The sequence below is a fragment of the Vombatus ursinus genome, unplaced genomic scaffold, assembly GCF_900497805.2.
Source record: "Vombatus ursinus unplaced genomic scaffold, bare-nosed wombat genome assembly UNPS02015175.1, whole genome shotgun sequence".
NCBI lineage: Eukaryota > Metazoa > Chordata > Mammalia > Diprotodontia > Vombatidae > Vombatus > Vombatus ursinus.
Window position 1 is genome coordinate 21,680,777 of NW_020954953.1, and position 15,057 is coordinate 21,695,833.

The window sequence follows — 15,057 nt, forward strand, 5'->3', positions numbered from 1 at the left end:
CAAGCAACAAAAAAAAGAAAGAATAAAAAGAAATGTCAATGCCATGGCCAGGAGTATAATTTTTTAGGTTGAGCTTTCTTTAATTTTGGAATGAGTAAAAGGTGTATTGTGGTTTTTCTCATTTAGATATGAAAATCATAATGTTAAAATGGACATTAAATGAAGAGAGTATGGTAACTGATTGATTCACCAACCACAAAATATAAATCTTTACTTTTTTCTTACCCTTCCCCCCCCACCCAAGACAATTTTCACAGTGAGTAGCTGAGTCCAGAAAACTGCTGTTAAACCTTTTCTTTTCCCGAAGCACGATAAATGATCTTCCTGAATGAAGGTCTCCTGTGTAATGATAGAGACATAAAATCCATAAAAATTTCACTTAAGGGAGGGCACAGTGATATTACTGAAATAAACTACTACATCACCCAAACTGAGGTTCATTCGCACTGGAGTGTCATGATGTTTTTCTGTCATCTTCCATATAAACCACTTTTCTGAAACAGACTGAGTGATAAAAGCTAAAGGAGGGAGTTCAATGGGAATATATCAATAAGTAAGTAAAATGGGAGAGAAAAACGTGAGTGAAGTTATCTTTACATAAGCGCATGAAAAATAGCATCCAATATAACTTATATTTCTCTAATCACAAATAAAAATGTTTACACTGTTATGTCGATCTGCTATACTGGAGAAAAAACACATACAAACAATACATATATTTGTATAGCATACAGATATTATGCAAATAAGTATGAATCTTAGCTAATACTACCAAAGAAAAATAACAATGAGCATTTAATAAGCTCTTACTATATGCCAGACACCATACTGGGGATGCAAAGAAAAGCAAAAAAATAGTCCTCAAGGAGCTTATAATCTAATGGAAGTTAAAAAAAAAAACCAACCCAACACCACAACTTTATGTTATTAGTCTTAAAGATAATTTGGTATGCTAGCATGTCTCCTGTAGAAACGGATAATTGTGTTTCTTCTTTACCCAAGTTTGTTCCCTCAGTTTCTTTTTCTTGTCTTATCGCTATGGCAAACAGTTGTGAAGCTCATTCTCCCAAACACACGAAGCACTAGTTGGGGGAACGGCAACAACGATAAATCTGAAAATCATTTACTGGCATATCTTCCTTTACTCAGTGTGTGACCTGGAAAATTCAATTCAATAAATATTAAATTGGCACCTATTATGGGCCAGGCACTGTGTTAAGTGCTGAGGACAGCATCTAAAGACAAAAATGAAAGTTTTCTGTCCTCAGGGAGTTTATGTTTTGCTAGATCAGGTGTTCTTAACCTGGGGTCTGTGAACTTTTTTTTTCATTTTGATAACTATATTTCAATATTCTTGGCTTCCTTTGTAATCCTACATATTTTATGTATTTAAAAAAGTTATTCTGATTTTGGATCCACAGGCTTCATCAGGCTGTCAAGAGTTCTATGACACAACAAAGGTTAACAACCCCTCTGCCAGGAGGATACAATACATACATAAGCAAATACAAAACATGCAAAGCAAACAACAATGGGGAGAATATGAAATTGTAGAAATCGGATTGTTTTCCTCTTGTTTTGCATTATAATTTTATCAGGACTTTATCTTCATTTCTGATTGACCAGTATTTTTTTTTTAGCAGCATACAAGACTCGGGCCTTATAACCTTCTGTATTTCAAATTGTTATTTACCTTGAGTCTTAATAAGTACAAATTATTTATAAATAAATGTTTAAATATACATCCCAATGAAGTCTGCTTCTTTTCCTCCTTGCCACGGATTATGGCCTGGCAGGGGAAGTCAGCTTGTTCCTTGTTCCCCATTGTCACATATGGATGTCCCTTCTACCAAATATCAACAACCTCTCTTTGAAATCTATGCCATGCTACTCTTTCCAACCTTATTACAATCTGTAGTGATATGATTCTGTCCAATTATTAGGGAAGAATGAGAATATATTGATATCATATATAACCATGCATTCTTCTTTATAATAATGTTAAGTACATATGCTTGACTGCTGGATTTTTTGTCCTGAGGGGGAAGGGTCTACCATGGGGCAATAAATAACATCACTCTGAGATATGGAAGTAGTTGGAGCTTGTAGTTAAGAACACAGAAAAGTATCTGGTGTCCATTCATCCTAGGGGTAGAATCAGTCAGCTCTACTTGGTTAATAAATGGGAAGCAAGGACAGGAGCATAAAGAGGCACAACTTCAGAATAAGAGAGACATTAAAGAAAAAGAAACTGAGAAAATATAGTACAGAAGAGAGTCAACTAAAACATTAACTTAAACAACTAATAACTTCAGAGTTGTAGGATATAAAATAAACCCACACAAATCACCAGCATTTCTGTGTAACACCAATAAAACTCAACAGGAAGAAATAGAAAGAGAAATTTCATTTAAAATAACTACAGAATGTATAAAGTACGTGGGAGTCTACCTACCAAGATATACACAAGAACAAAGCATTGTCTATAGAAATAAAGGCAGAGCAAAATAGCTGCAGAAATATTAAATCATTCTTGGGTAGGCTGAACCAAAATACTAAAAATTCTAAGAGTACTTAAATTAATTAATTTATTTAGTGCCATACCAATCAAACTACCAAGGGATTACTTCATAGAACTAGAAAAAAAAATAAGGAAATTCATATAGAAGCACAAAAGGTCAATAATTGTGGGAAAAATCATGAAAAAAAAGTCAGCAGGAAGGGGTTTAACAGTACCAGATCTCAAATGTGCTACAAAGCAGGAATTCTCAAAATAACTAGGTACTCTTTAAAAAACAGAGAGGCCAATCAGTAGAACAGATTAGGTAAACAACAGTCAGAGCAAACAAATGTAGGAGTCTAGCGTTTCATAAACCTGGAGAATCTGGTACTGGGGCAAGAACTCACTATGTGACAAAAACTTCAGGGAAAACTGGGCAGCAGTCTGGCAGAAATTAGCTTTAGACCAATACTCCACACCTTATGCTAAGACAAGCTTTGCTGTTTAGTCAATCAGTTGTTTCTGGCTTTTTGTGATCCCATCTGGGATTTTCTTGGCAGAGATACTGGAGTAATTTGCCATTTCCTTCTCCAGCTCATTTTACAGATGAGGAAACTGAGGCAAAGAAAGTTAAGTGACTTGCCCAGAGTCACAAAACTAGTAAATGTCTGAGGTCATATTTGAATTCAGGTCCTCCCGATTCCAGGGCTGGTGCTCTATCCACTGTGCCACCTAGCTATCCTGGGACAAGATATAAATGGATATGTGACCTATATACAAAAGGTCACATCATAAGCCAATTAGAGGAACGTGGAAGAAATTACCTTCCAGATCTATGGATAGGGTAGAGTTCATGACCAAACAAGAGATACAGAGTATCACATCAGATAAAAATGGATAATTAGGATTATTTAAAAATTTAAAAGATTTTGCAAAAACAAATCCAATATACCTAAGATTAAAAGGGAAACAGTTAACATAGGGGGAAAAATCTTGCATTAAGTCTCTTTGATAAAGGTCTGAAATTCACACTTATTAAGACCCCATTCCATAACTGATAAATAGTCTAAGGGTATGAACAAGAAGTCCTCAAGGGTTTCTCAGGCCACCTAAAGCATATGAAAAAATGCTCCAAATAGCAAATAATTAAGAGAAATGCAAATTAAAGCAATTCTGAGGTTCTACTTCATAGCCTGTCAGACTGGCGAAGATGACAAAGAAATATAAATGACAAATGTTAGAGGGGCTTTGGGAAAACAGGCACACATGTACTGTTTGTAAAGGTATGAATTCGGCAAAAATTCTGAAAACAATTTGGAATTGTGCCCCAAAAGTTACTAAACAGTGCATACCACTGCTAGGTCAATACCCCAAAGAGATCAAAGAAAGAGGAAAAAGTCCTCTATGTACAAAAATATTTATAGCAGTTCTTTTTGTGGTGGTAAAGAACTGAAAATTAAGGGGATGCCTATCAATTGGGGAATAGTTGAACAAATTGTAGTATATAAATGTAATACAATACTATTTGCTCTAAGAAATGAAAAAAAAAGACAGTTTTATAGAGATCTGGAAGACTTGTACGAATTGATTCAGGGTGAAATGAGCTGAATCAGAAGAGCAATTTTAATATAATATCAAATTGTTAAAAAAAAACAATTCTGAAAAACTTAACAACTCTGCTCAATTAAATGATCAATCACGATTACAGAGGACTGATAAAGAAGGATGCTGCCTATCTCTTGACAGAGGTATGACGGACTAGTATGCAAAATAAGAAACACATTTTTGGATATGGGGTTCTGATAATTTTTTTTAAATTTTCAGTGGGTGAGGGGCTGGGATGGATGGGAGGAAGACAAAAAATACTTGATAATAGAAAAAAAATTTTAATAAAAAAATTTTCTGCTTCCAAAAAAACAAAACAAGCCCAATATCGCTGACGGTATCTCAACAGTCACATCTGTCAGTTCTTTTAACACTTCAAGGCATAGTTTATCAAGGGCAGCTTAGGTACTCTTATCATCTTCTTTATACTGAGTATCAACTCTCTTAGAAGACATTTTTTGGTGATGTCCTTTTTAGTCTAAAGTTCAGAGCCGTCTGGCTTCAGTTATCATCACTCCAACTCTCCCAAGTAGCAACACTATCTCTTCCTTTGATCCTCCTTTTACATGGAACAAAGAAAACATTCCATGTTATCCTTAGCTTTCCCCTCCAGCTGAAGGTCACCGGCTCAACCCAAGCTTGAGAATTTAGCATACAATTCTTGGAAGGGTTCCCTGCTCTTGCTCCCATCTTACATACACATCTTTGTAAAATCTAAGTTTGTGGGGGATTTCTCTTTACATTTATAGGTCTCTCCAGATGTTTCTACTCCTCCCTCCTTCCCCGGCTACCCCCACCATATGCTTTCTCACTCCCTATGAGATGATGCTAACTGGGTCCACTAGATATTTATGCTCATACTCTCACTGCTGCATTGCTGTTGCACATTGCCGCACCTCCTTTTCTTCATCTTATAATGACTTCTTTATAAGATTTTATTGATGACTTTTGTTTTTATATCATAGTCAATTCTGAATATGCTGCCTCCCCTACCCAGTGAGCTTTCCTTTTCAACAAAGGGGGAAAAAAACTAAACAGTTAAGCAAAACCAACTTTGATTGATAACATATGCAATATTCTAGAACCATAGTCCCCTACCTCTATAACAACAACAAAAAAAAGTACATTCTGTCAGGTAAAGGTTGGTCATTACAATTACAGAGTTTTGTTTGTTTTCATTTACACTGCTGTAGTCTTTGTTTTATATTATTTTCCTGGATCTATTTACTCTTACATCAGTTCATGCAGGTCTTTCCTATGGATATACCACATTCCCCCGAGATGGTTTTTTTAAACCTTTTCCTTCCTTTTGGAAGTCTCCCTCTTCAACCTTCATCGTCCTCATTAAATGACCTCATCTCCTACTTTACTGAAAAGACTGAGGTTATCCAAAGTGAGCTCCTAATTATCTTATCTACAACTCAAAATACAGTGTCTTTTCCCACCCTCTCCTTCTCTTTGTTCTCAAAATAATCTTCCCACAGTACCCTGGACCTTACTGTTTTCCACTTCTTCTAGGACCTTGGACTACTGATGATCTCCCATCTTTTTCATTTTCAATCTCTGCCTCTCTACTAGATTTTCCCTCCTTATACCTATCAACATTGCCTTATTTTCTCTATCCTAAATACACCTTCCCTTGACTATGAATCTCTGTCCAGCTACCAACCCAACTCTCCTTTTATTTCATCACCAAAATTCTTCAAAGAGCATTCTGTATTTTCTGCTTCCATTTTTTCACCTTCTGTTCACTCCATAATCTACTCTCTTTTCTGGATGCATCTTCAACAACGCTACTGAAATCTTTTCTTGAAAGTCATCTGCTAATGACTACACCCAATGAGTAGTCATCCCCCCTTGATCTCCCTTGCCATTTTTCACACTATTTAGCACTTCTTAAAAAAAAAAAATCCCAATTCCCCCCTTTTCCAAAGCCAAACAAACTTCTTTAGCTTTCCTGACACTGTGTTCTGTTTATTGAAGTTCTATCCTTCAAGACCAAGCTTAAATATATCTGCTCTGTAAACTGGTGAAAATAATCTAATCTCTCTTAAGCAGCATGACAAAGTAAAACAAAAAAATGACTATTAGGAACAGGGTTTAATTCCAGTTCCAGGCTTCAACATTTCCTAGCTCTATGACTGTGATCAAGTTATAATACCTCTGAGTTAGTTTGTTCATTTATAAAATGGGGATAATACTTGTAGTATCTCATAGAGTTGTGAGGAGAGTGCTTTGTAAACCTTAAGGCATTACGTAGATGTGAAGTTATTATTGTTGTTATACTTCTTACATCTCTAGCACTTATTACATTTTGCCTTGTTTCGTACCCCATTAGGAGTTTTTGAACACAGGCACCAAGTCTAATAATAATTTGTATTTCACAGAATCATACATTTAGCGTTGGAAGAGACCTTAGCGGTCATCTAGTCTAAGCCTTTTATTCTACAGTCGTAGAAACCCAGGTCCAAAGAGGTCAAATCACTTGCCCAAAGTCCCAGTGGTAGAAAGAGTCAGGATGTGAATCCAGTGGACCTAATTCTAAATCTAGAGCTCTCTGCAGTACATCTTTCTGCCTTTTAATCACTTTTGTGTTCCTCATAGAGCCTGGCATAGTGCTGTACACACAGTAGGTGGTCAATGAATACTGAATTCTACTGAAGTCAGAAGCCTCGACCACGACTACACTTGGAGGTGTAGTGGGAGTGGCAACCAACACCTGAGGGTGTCCCACTGGGGCTACAGATACACATTGCGTAGGACTGGTTTTTAAACACTCTTCAGCCCTGCCTGTTAAAGTTCTCCTATGCATTTTTTTGAGGGGTAAAATATGCCCACTTTTTCTGATGTGGGTTTCTGAATGACAAAGTATAGCAGTTATTAAAAAAACAAGCAAACACTTTCAACAACGTACCAATTTACAGGATATGTTATCATACCCTATAACCCTCAGAGGGCAGAATAAAAATAATCAGAATAATCCTAGAGCTGAAGGGACCTCAGAGATTATTAAGCCAACTTCATTTTAAATATGAAGAAAACTTCCTGAAGCTTCTCAGACAAAAGTCAATCAACAGGCATTTATTAAATACTTCCTATGTGCCAGCCACTGGGCTAAGCACTGGGGATACGAAGAAAGGCAAAAAAAGTCCCTGCCCTCAAGGAGCTCATTTTCTAATGGGGAAGACAATATGCAACAACTACATACAAACAAGATATGTACATGGTAAATTAGATGTATCTCAAAGGGAAGGCACTGGCATTAAGGGGGTCCAGGAAAATACCTTGTAAAAGCTGGTATTTTAGCTGAGCTTGAAGGAATCCAGGGAACCAGGGGGTGGAGATGAGGAGGGAGAGTATGGAATGGCTACTCAGGAAGGCCAGGAAGCAATTTTAATGATGAAAAAACCCAAAACATATCATTAAAATTTTAAAAAAATCAGATTAAAAACCAGTTTAGAGCCTTGTGTTCTTTTTGTATGCCTGTGCATTCAGGATTGTTTCTTCCATTTAAGATGGATGAGTAGGTATGATTTTGCTCCATGTGGTAACAAATCTTGAGTTCAATTTTCAAAATCTGTTTTAAGATTTCCTTCCATATTATGTGGCAATATCACAGTATTTACAAATATTGGAAATGGAATGATATTCTCTGAGAACCTGGACTCTTTAAGTGTTTTGAGGACTGACTGGGTCAAGGGGACACAGAATTTTGTTTGTCTGCATTTGTTTCACTACTTAATATACAAGAGATCCACATTAACATGTAATCTTCAAAAAGCTTCTGCTTCTTAACATTAAAATGAATTTGGATGAGGTGACAGCTTTTCTTAGCTGAATTTATTGGGAAAATATTGCAGTTCACCTGGATTACCTAAAACTGGAATTTGAAACTCTAAAACAATGGTTGGCAAACTTTTTCTGTAAAGAGCCAGATAGTAAATATTTAAGACTTTGTGGGCCTAGAGGTAAAACAGAGATAGTATTTAGGTACTTATGTAACAAAAGAGAAAACAAATTCTCACAAATGGAATAGGAAATCAAATTACATTGTGTTGACGAAAAGTAAACTGAAAACAAATAGCTCTTTGTTTCTATTCGGGTTTCCCTACAGAAAACATCATATAACCCTGTTTCAAAAACATAGAAATCTCTTTACCCACACTAATTAGACATTAGTTGAATTTTACTGGTTTAAAGACCACATTCTTTCTTTGTGTGTTACTGGTTATGATAAAACTGTCTAATCAGTTATTGGTTATTCTGACTGATTCACTGCAATAATTCCAAAGGAGAATCTTCACTTAGAATATGAAAGCATACTTTGCCCACTCTGACTCATTTCAAACACAGACTTTATACTTTGTTGAAAATGTTGCAGAGCAGTGATCGCTTCTATTATAACTGTTAAGATTAAATTTGAAACTCTGGAGGATGTCAGTATTAGAAAGATCCAATTGATGTTAAAGCTTGGAATAACAGATATTGACAACACTGTTATCACTAGCAATACCTTTAAAACTTAGGAATTGTTAGCACTTCCAAGTATATGGTGCCATGTATGAATCTACAATTTACTTTTTGTGAAATTTAACATAAATGAATGTTTATTACTCAGCTGTTTGTTTTTCTAAAGCAGCTTAATAAAATAAATAGTTCCAAATATACTATTATGAATCAAGACTGCCTCAATCTCTTTTAGAAGTAAATCATTTAACAACACTCATTTCACCAAGTATGTATAATTGTTATAAAATATGTTAAATAAGGGGAACTTAGAAATTCCTATCCTGTGTCATTTCTGTTGTTATTTCCCCTTTACATAATGCCTCTTCAATAATTTCTCAATTTATGAATGTAATACAATTATAGCACAAATGTCAATCTTTTTAAATCATTAAGTTTCTAAACTATTCTCAGTCATCATCTTTTTGCACTATTTTTCTTTACCATTAAAGCTATATTGTATATACTAACTATGTGACCCTGGGTAAGTCACTTAACCCTGATTGCCTCCAAAACCAAACCAAACCAAGCCAAACCAAAACACACATACACACACACACACACACACACACACACACACACACACACAGAGCTATATTGATCCTATGCAACATAATAAGCCCAGGAAGTTCTGCCGATAGCTCTACTTCATCAAAGAAAATCTAATAAACTTCTTTTCTTTTCTCACCGATTCACGGGGTTGTTAGAGCTGATGGTGCCTTTGGAGATGGTACCTCATTTTACAGAGGAGGAAATGGAAGCTCAAGAAGGTTGTGACTCATCCTATTTCACTTAGCTCATTTATGGTTAAGTTTGAATCCCAACCTAGCTCTTCTCAGCAATACAATGATGTAAGACAATTCCAAAAGACTCATTGTGGAAAATGCTAACCACATCCAGAGAAAGAATTGTGGAGTCTGAAGGCAGATCAAAGCATACTATTTTCACTTTTTTTGTTTTTTTCTTTCTTACGGTTTTTCTCTTTTGTTCTAATTCTTCCTTATGATTCTTCCTTGTGATTGACACAAATTTAGCAAAGGAAAAATATTCTTTTGACAGTTCAATGAATCCATGATCTCATCAATGTGCCTTTCAACCAAACCAATCATAATACTTGTTCATGTACTTAACTTTTCTAAATGTCATTTTTTTCCATATAAAATCAAGTTACAACACAGTAATGTGATACACAATATGATATGTATATTCTTTGTGGGAGCTTGTCTTTTCAATCGCCAGGAAGGCAATGATTATTGGATGAAATTGAAACATAATCTAGTCCAAGGTTATGTCTCAGAGACTTTTAGAGAGGAAATTCTAGCTTTATGGAAGGCTTATCTATGTGATCCATTTGGGATTTTCCAGTTATTTGAGTTTTTTATTAACTGCCTCAGTACAAAGAGCCATTTCTTAAGAATATATACCTATTTAACATGGAAACTGCAGTTACCTATACTGTGTTATTCAAAAACTCATTTCAGGTAACTAAGGGGAATACCTAGATAGTAACTCTTAGCTTGTAATCTTATTGGCCATGGATTTTATATGCAACTAGAACCCTGGTAAATGATTAGACTGTATGAAATTTTCTCACAGAGCTGGCAGTTAGGAAGGAGAATTTGTATTATTAGGTAGAAATTTTCTTCTGTCTCTAATTGCACAGTAAATGGGGCAGCTAGGTGGTGTAGTGGACACAACACCAGGCCTGGAGTAAGGAAGACCTGAGTTCAAATCTGGCCTCACACTCTTATCAGCAACGTGACCCTGGGCAAGTCCCTTAACCCTGTTTGCGTCAGTTTCCTCATCTGTAAAATGAGCTGGAGAAGCAAAGGGCAAACCACTTCAGTATCTTTGCCAAAAAACAAAAACAAAAACAAAAAACAAACCCAAGTGGGATCAGGAAGAGTTGGGCATGGCTGAAACGAATGAACAAACAACAAATCAAGGTACATCCCAAACATTTTAAGCTTTATAAAGATGTCCCAAAAGTCTCAGTGAAATTTTAAGCTTTATAAGCTTAAACTTATAACTTACGGGCACTTAAGTTTAAGCTCAAAACTGTACTAAGACTTTTGGGACACCCTCTATTTAGTAAGTAGAGTGCCAAATGAGTCACATCATGATCCCAAATCACAGCTATGGCCTACCACCTCAAAGTGGATCATATGCATCAGCATGATGTTATGATGTAACTCTCACTGCCATTAGCTCACTCTGTGCCTTGAGCAAGCGTCACTTTAATGTTTCTAGGCTTCAGTTTCTTCATCTATAAAATGACATTCTATGTACAGTTTTGTTTTTTGTTTTTTTTTTCTTTTAGTGAGGCAATCGTGGTTAAGTGACTTGCCCAGGGTCACACAGCTAGTAAGTGTCGAGTGTCTGAGGTCAGATTTGAACTCAGGTCCTCCTGACTCCAAGGCTGGAGCTCTATCCACTGCATCACCTAGCTACCCTAATGATATTCTATGAAAGGCATCTCTGGTGAAGAGTATCAAGGTTCCATACTTAATTTTTTCCTTTCAACATTTCTTTTTTAATTACTTGGGTGAAGATGGAGATGGCATACTTATTAAATTTACACATGATATGAAGCTGAGAGAGATAACTATTATGTTAGACGAGAGAATTGAAATCCATAAATATCTTGACAGGTTAGAACAATGGGCAGATGAAATAAGACGAAATTCACTGAGTCCTACAGTTGAGTTAAAAAAAAAAACAGTACATGGAATGGGGGATGCAACAATTCCTGTGAAAAAGGTGGATTTCAGTGTACTTGATAGGAGTTAACAGTGTGAAATAGTCATTAAAAAAATCTAATACTGTTAGGGCAGCTAGGTGGTGCAGTGGAAAGAGTACCAGGCCTCGAGTCAGGAAGACCTGAATTCAAATGTGACCTCAGACACTTCCTAGCTGTGTGACCCTGGGCAAGTCACTTAACCCTGTTTACCTCAGCTTCCTCATTTGTAAAATGAGCTGGAGAGGCGAATGGCTAATCACTCTAGTATATTTCCCAAGAAAATTCCAAATGTCGTCACAAAGAGTTGGTCACGATTAACCAACTAAACAACAACAAATCTTAGATTAATTTGATCTTGAGCTGCCTAGGTAAGAAGACAGAACTGAAAATATAACTCTAGAAGTTTCTACATATAGTTTGGTTAAAACTATGAAAATGTATAACAACAACAACGAGAACATTTATTTAGTGCTTACAATATGCCAGGAACTGTGCTAAGTGCTTTGTAATTATTATCCTATTTGATCCTCACAACAGCCCTGAGAGGTAGGGGCTATTATTATCCCTACTTTACAGTTGAGGAAACTGAGGCAAACAGAGGTTAAGTTATTTGCCCAAGGTCACACATCTAGGAAGTGCCTGAGGCTTTGTTTCAATTCAGGTGTTCCCGACTGCAGGCCAGATACTGTATTCACTGTGCCACCAGGAGGGCTCTGTGAGGCTAAGAATGCAGACAGAGAAGAGTAAGGAGCCATGTTGAGGAGCAGGAAGAAGAGAGAGAGAGAGAGAGAGAGAGAGAGAGATAGCACACAGAGACAGAGACAGAGAGGGAGGGGGAGAGAGAGAGAGAGACAGACAAAGACAGAGAGACAGAGACGGGGGGGAGGGTCAGAGACAGAGAGAGAGAGACAGAGAGAAAGAGAAACAGAGACAGAGAGACAGAGACAGAGACAGAGGGGGAGAGAGAGAGAATTTCTTAAGCACTTACTATGTTCCTGGCACTTCGTTAAGTGCTGCAGATACAGCGAAAGGCAAAGATATTCCCTGCTCTCCAGGTCTAACAGGGAGACAAAATGCAAACAACTATGTACAGAGAAAAACAGAAACAATCTTTGGCTTCAAAGAGCTCATCTTTCTCACGGGGGAGACAAGGTGCAATCGACTATATACAAATGACATACAGTCACAGTGAGGAGGCACCAGAATTGAGGGGGACTGGGTGTAGAAGGCAGGATGTTTAGCTGATAGGAAAGATGCAAATACAAGCGAGGGAGGAAGCCGACATCCGACTGGGGGAAGGCAGCACCTAACAGGGAGTCGGTGGGGTGTGAGAGAGCTCAGCAGCGGCAGGAAGGCCTGGTTCTAGTTTTAGGAAGATAAAGCAAAGTCTTACCTATCAGACCCTGGTGTCCCCAAGGTGTTCCAGGTTCCAGGCAAAGGAAATTGGGAGCTGGCTAGAAGAAAAGAGGCAGCAAAGGAAATAAAGGAGGTATTTGAGGCTTGAGAACCAGAAAAGTGTAGCATCATGGAAATCAAGAGAAGAGCTGGTTTCCAAAGGGGGAGAAGTAAACAGTATTACAAATGACAGACTACTTATTCACTTAACCACTTGACTACACAAACCCTTTAAAGAACAACTTGCCATGGTGCAAGTGTCGATTATTTGGGTTCTTTAAACTCAATCTACACGCAAAATATTAAATACAAGACATATATTACATAAAGTCTATCTGGAGGTTTTTGTTTTTTAAATTTTTTACCTTTGTAGAACAGGTAACAGTGGTAATACATACAGTAACAACAGCTGATGTTTCTATTGCACTTTAACATTTACAAAGGGCTTTCCATATACTATCTAATTTGATTCTCACAATAAGCCCATGAGGTAGCAACTATAGATATTACAACAGCAGCTTTTATCATTCCCATTCTGGGAGAAGGCAGGGTCTAGACCTGTGATTTCATCAGTGTGGGAAACTGCTGGTGAAGTTTCCTCTAGCAAAGTAAATCAGTAACTGTTCTGCAACTACTTTTGAGTTGCCCAGGGCACTAAACGTGCCAGTAGGTGTCAAAGCTCGCCTGATTCTGAGGCTAACCATTTGTCCACACTGCTTCTTATCCCCATTTTACAGATGAGGAAACCTAGGCTAAGAGTGGTAGTGACTTATGCACTGTCACTAATTGAGCTAATATCAAGTCCGGGGCTCTTTCTGCTTTGCCATGAAGCTTCCTTAGTGCAGGCCTCTACCTTTACTCATAACACAAATCCAAAATGAGTATTGGAAAACCTGACTTCCAAATTGTCTAGAAGTTTAAGTAGTTCTCTTTACATGTTACCTACAGTAATACCCTTCTGCTTACAGCTTGATCCATTATTTGGGGCCAGTTTGTCTAATTTGGGAATTATCCAATTTTCTTCCTCCCTTTATATGTTTTCTTTTGTCTAATTCACAACTTATTTGCACCTCTGCCATAGAATAGGCAAAGGAAAACTTATTGTTTATAAATTTTAATTATAATTCTATCTTTCTTTCTCATTAACATGAGCAATAAAAAAATTAGCATCATATGCCTGCAGTTAACGTTCAGTTGGGTAGTTGTCTCAAGAACTTTTTAAGTGTTCTAGAAATGGGGAGATTAGGAGAAAGACCCACGGAAACAATTATATTATAATAGTATTTCTCATTTGGTAAAACAAACATTTTATTGATTGATAATTGTTTAAGTGGTTCTACTCAGATTAAGGATATAACACAAATAAAGGGCTTTCACTATGATGACTGCAGTCCTACTACATTTCAAACTGCACAGATTAGTTATTTCTAGCCCAAATGTCTCCAGTTCATCTTTCATGGCATAACACTTAAAACAAAATTAATTTTAATTCACCTTAATTTAAAAATAAGGTTGGAAATTACTAATATTGACAGCCTCTACTTAGTCATCAACTTAATCTTCCTAAAACATAAGTCTTACCATGTCACCCTCCTGTTCAATCAACTCCAGTGACTTCCTATCACCTACAGGATTCAAATATAAAATTCTCTGTCATGTTAGTTTTTAAAGTACTGATGCTATAATAAAATTTTTTCTTCTGATTCTGCTTATTTAACTGCATCAGTTCATACAAGTATTTCTATGTCTCCTTGAAATAATCTTTTTCCTTATTTTTTTAATAGCACAGCTGTATTCCATCATATTTCAGCCATTCCCCAAATGATGGGCTAGAAACTAGGGGGATGCCTTAGCTATCACTGTGCAATATGTTTCTGTTTCCCCTCTGCTCATGCCCTTATTCAACCAAGCCCCTTCTGCCACTCTCCCCCAACATCATGCTCCAGATCCACCTACTCTTTCCCCTGTGTTCTCTGGAACGTCACAATTAAGAAATGTGCTTTCATCTAAATCCTTTCCTTTCACACTCTTTCTATTTTCTTGCATTCAAGGAGAACTGGCTCCCTCCTGATAATACTGCATCCCTGGTCATCCTTTTCAGCACTAGTTACAGTTTCACTCATAGCTCTCTTCCTCTCTGGTACTGGTGGGGAAGGTAGAATACTCCTTGCTACTCACTGCCACTCCAGACTATCCATCTGTCAACATCTACCTTTCCTCCTTTGAGGTTCACTCAATCTACATTTAAGAGCCAGTCAAGATTCTGCTGGTTGTTGTCTATGGACCTCTAGGACACTCTCCTTTCCTCCCT

The 15,057-nt window shown here is 37.0% G+C and overlaps 1 protein-coding gene across 2 annotated transcripts in view; it reads right to left on the bottom strand.

Moving 5' to 3' along the window:
- Nucleotides 1–240: 240 nt before the first annotated feature.
- LOC114031492 (radial spoke head protein 3 homolog B-like) overlaps nucleotides 241–15,057 on the bottom strand; it is an 80,770-nt gene continuing 65,953 nt past the window's right edge. For both annotated transcript variants that reach the window (XM_027846589.1, XM_027846590.1), the window contains one exon: nucleotides 241–339. The gene's annotated coding sequence lies outside the window, so the exon portion shown is untranslated. The remainder of the gene's footprint in view (nucleotides 340–15,057) is intronic.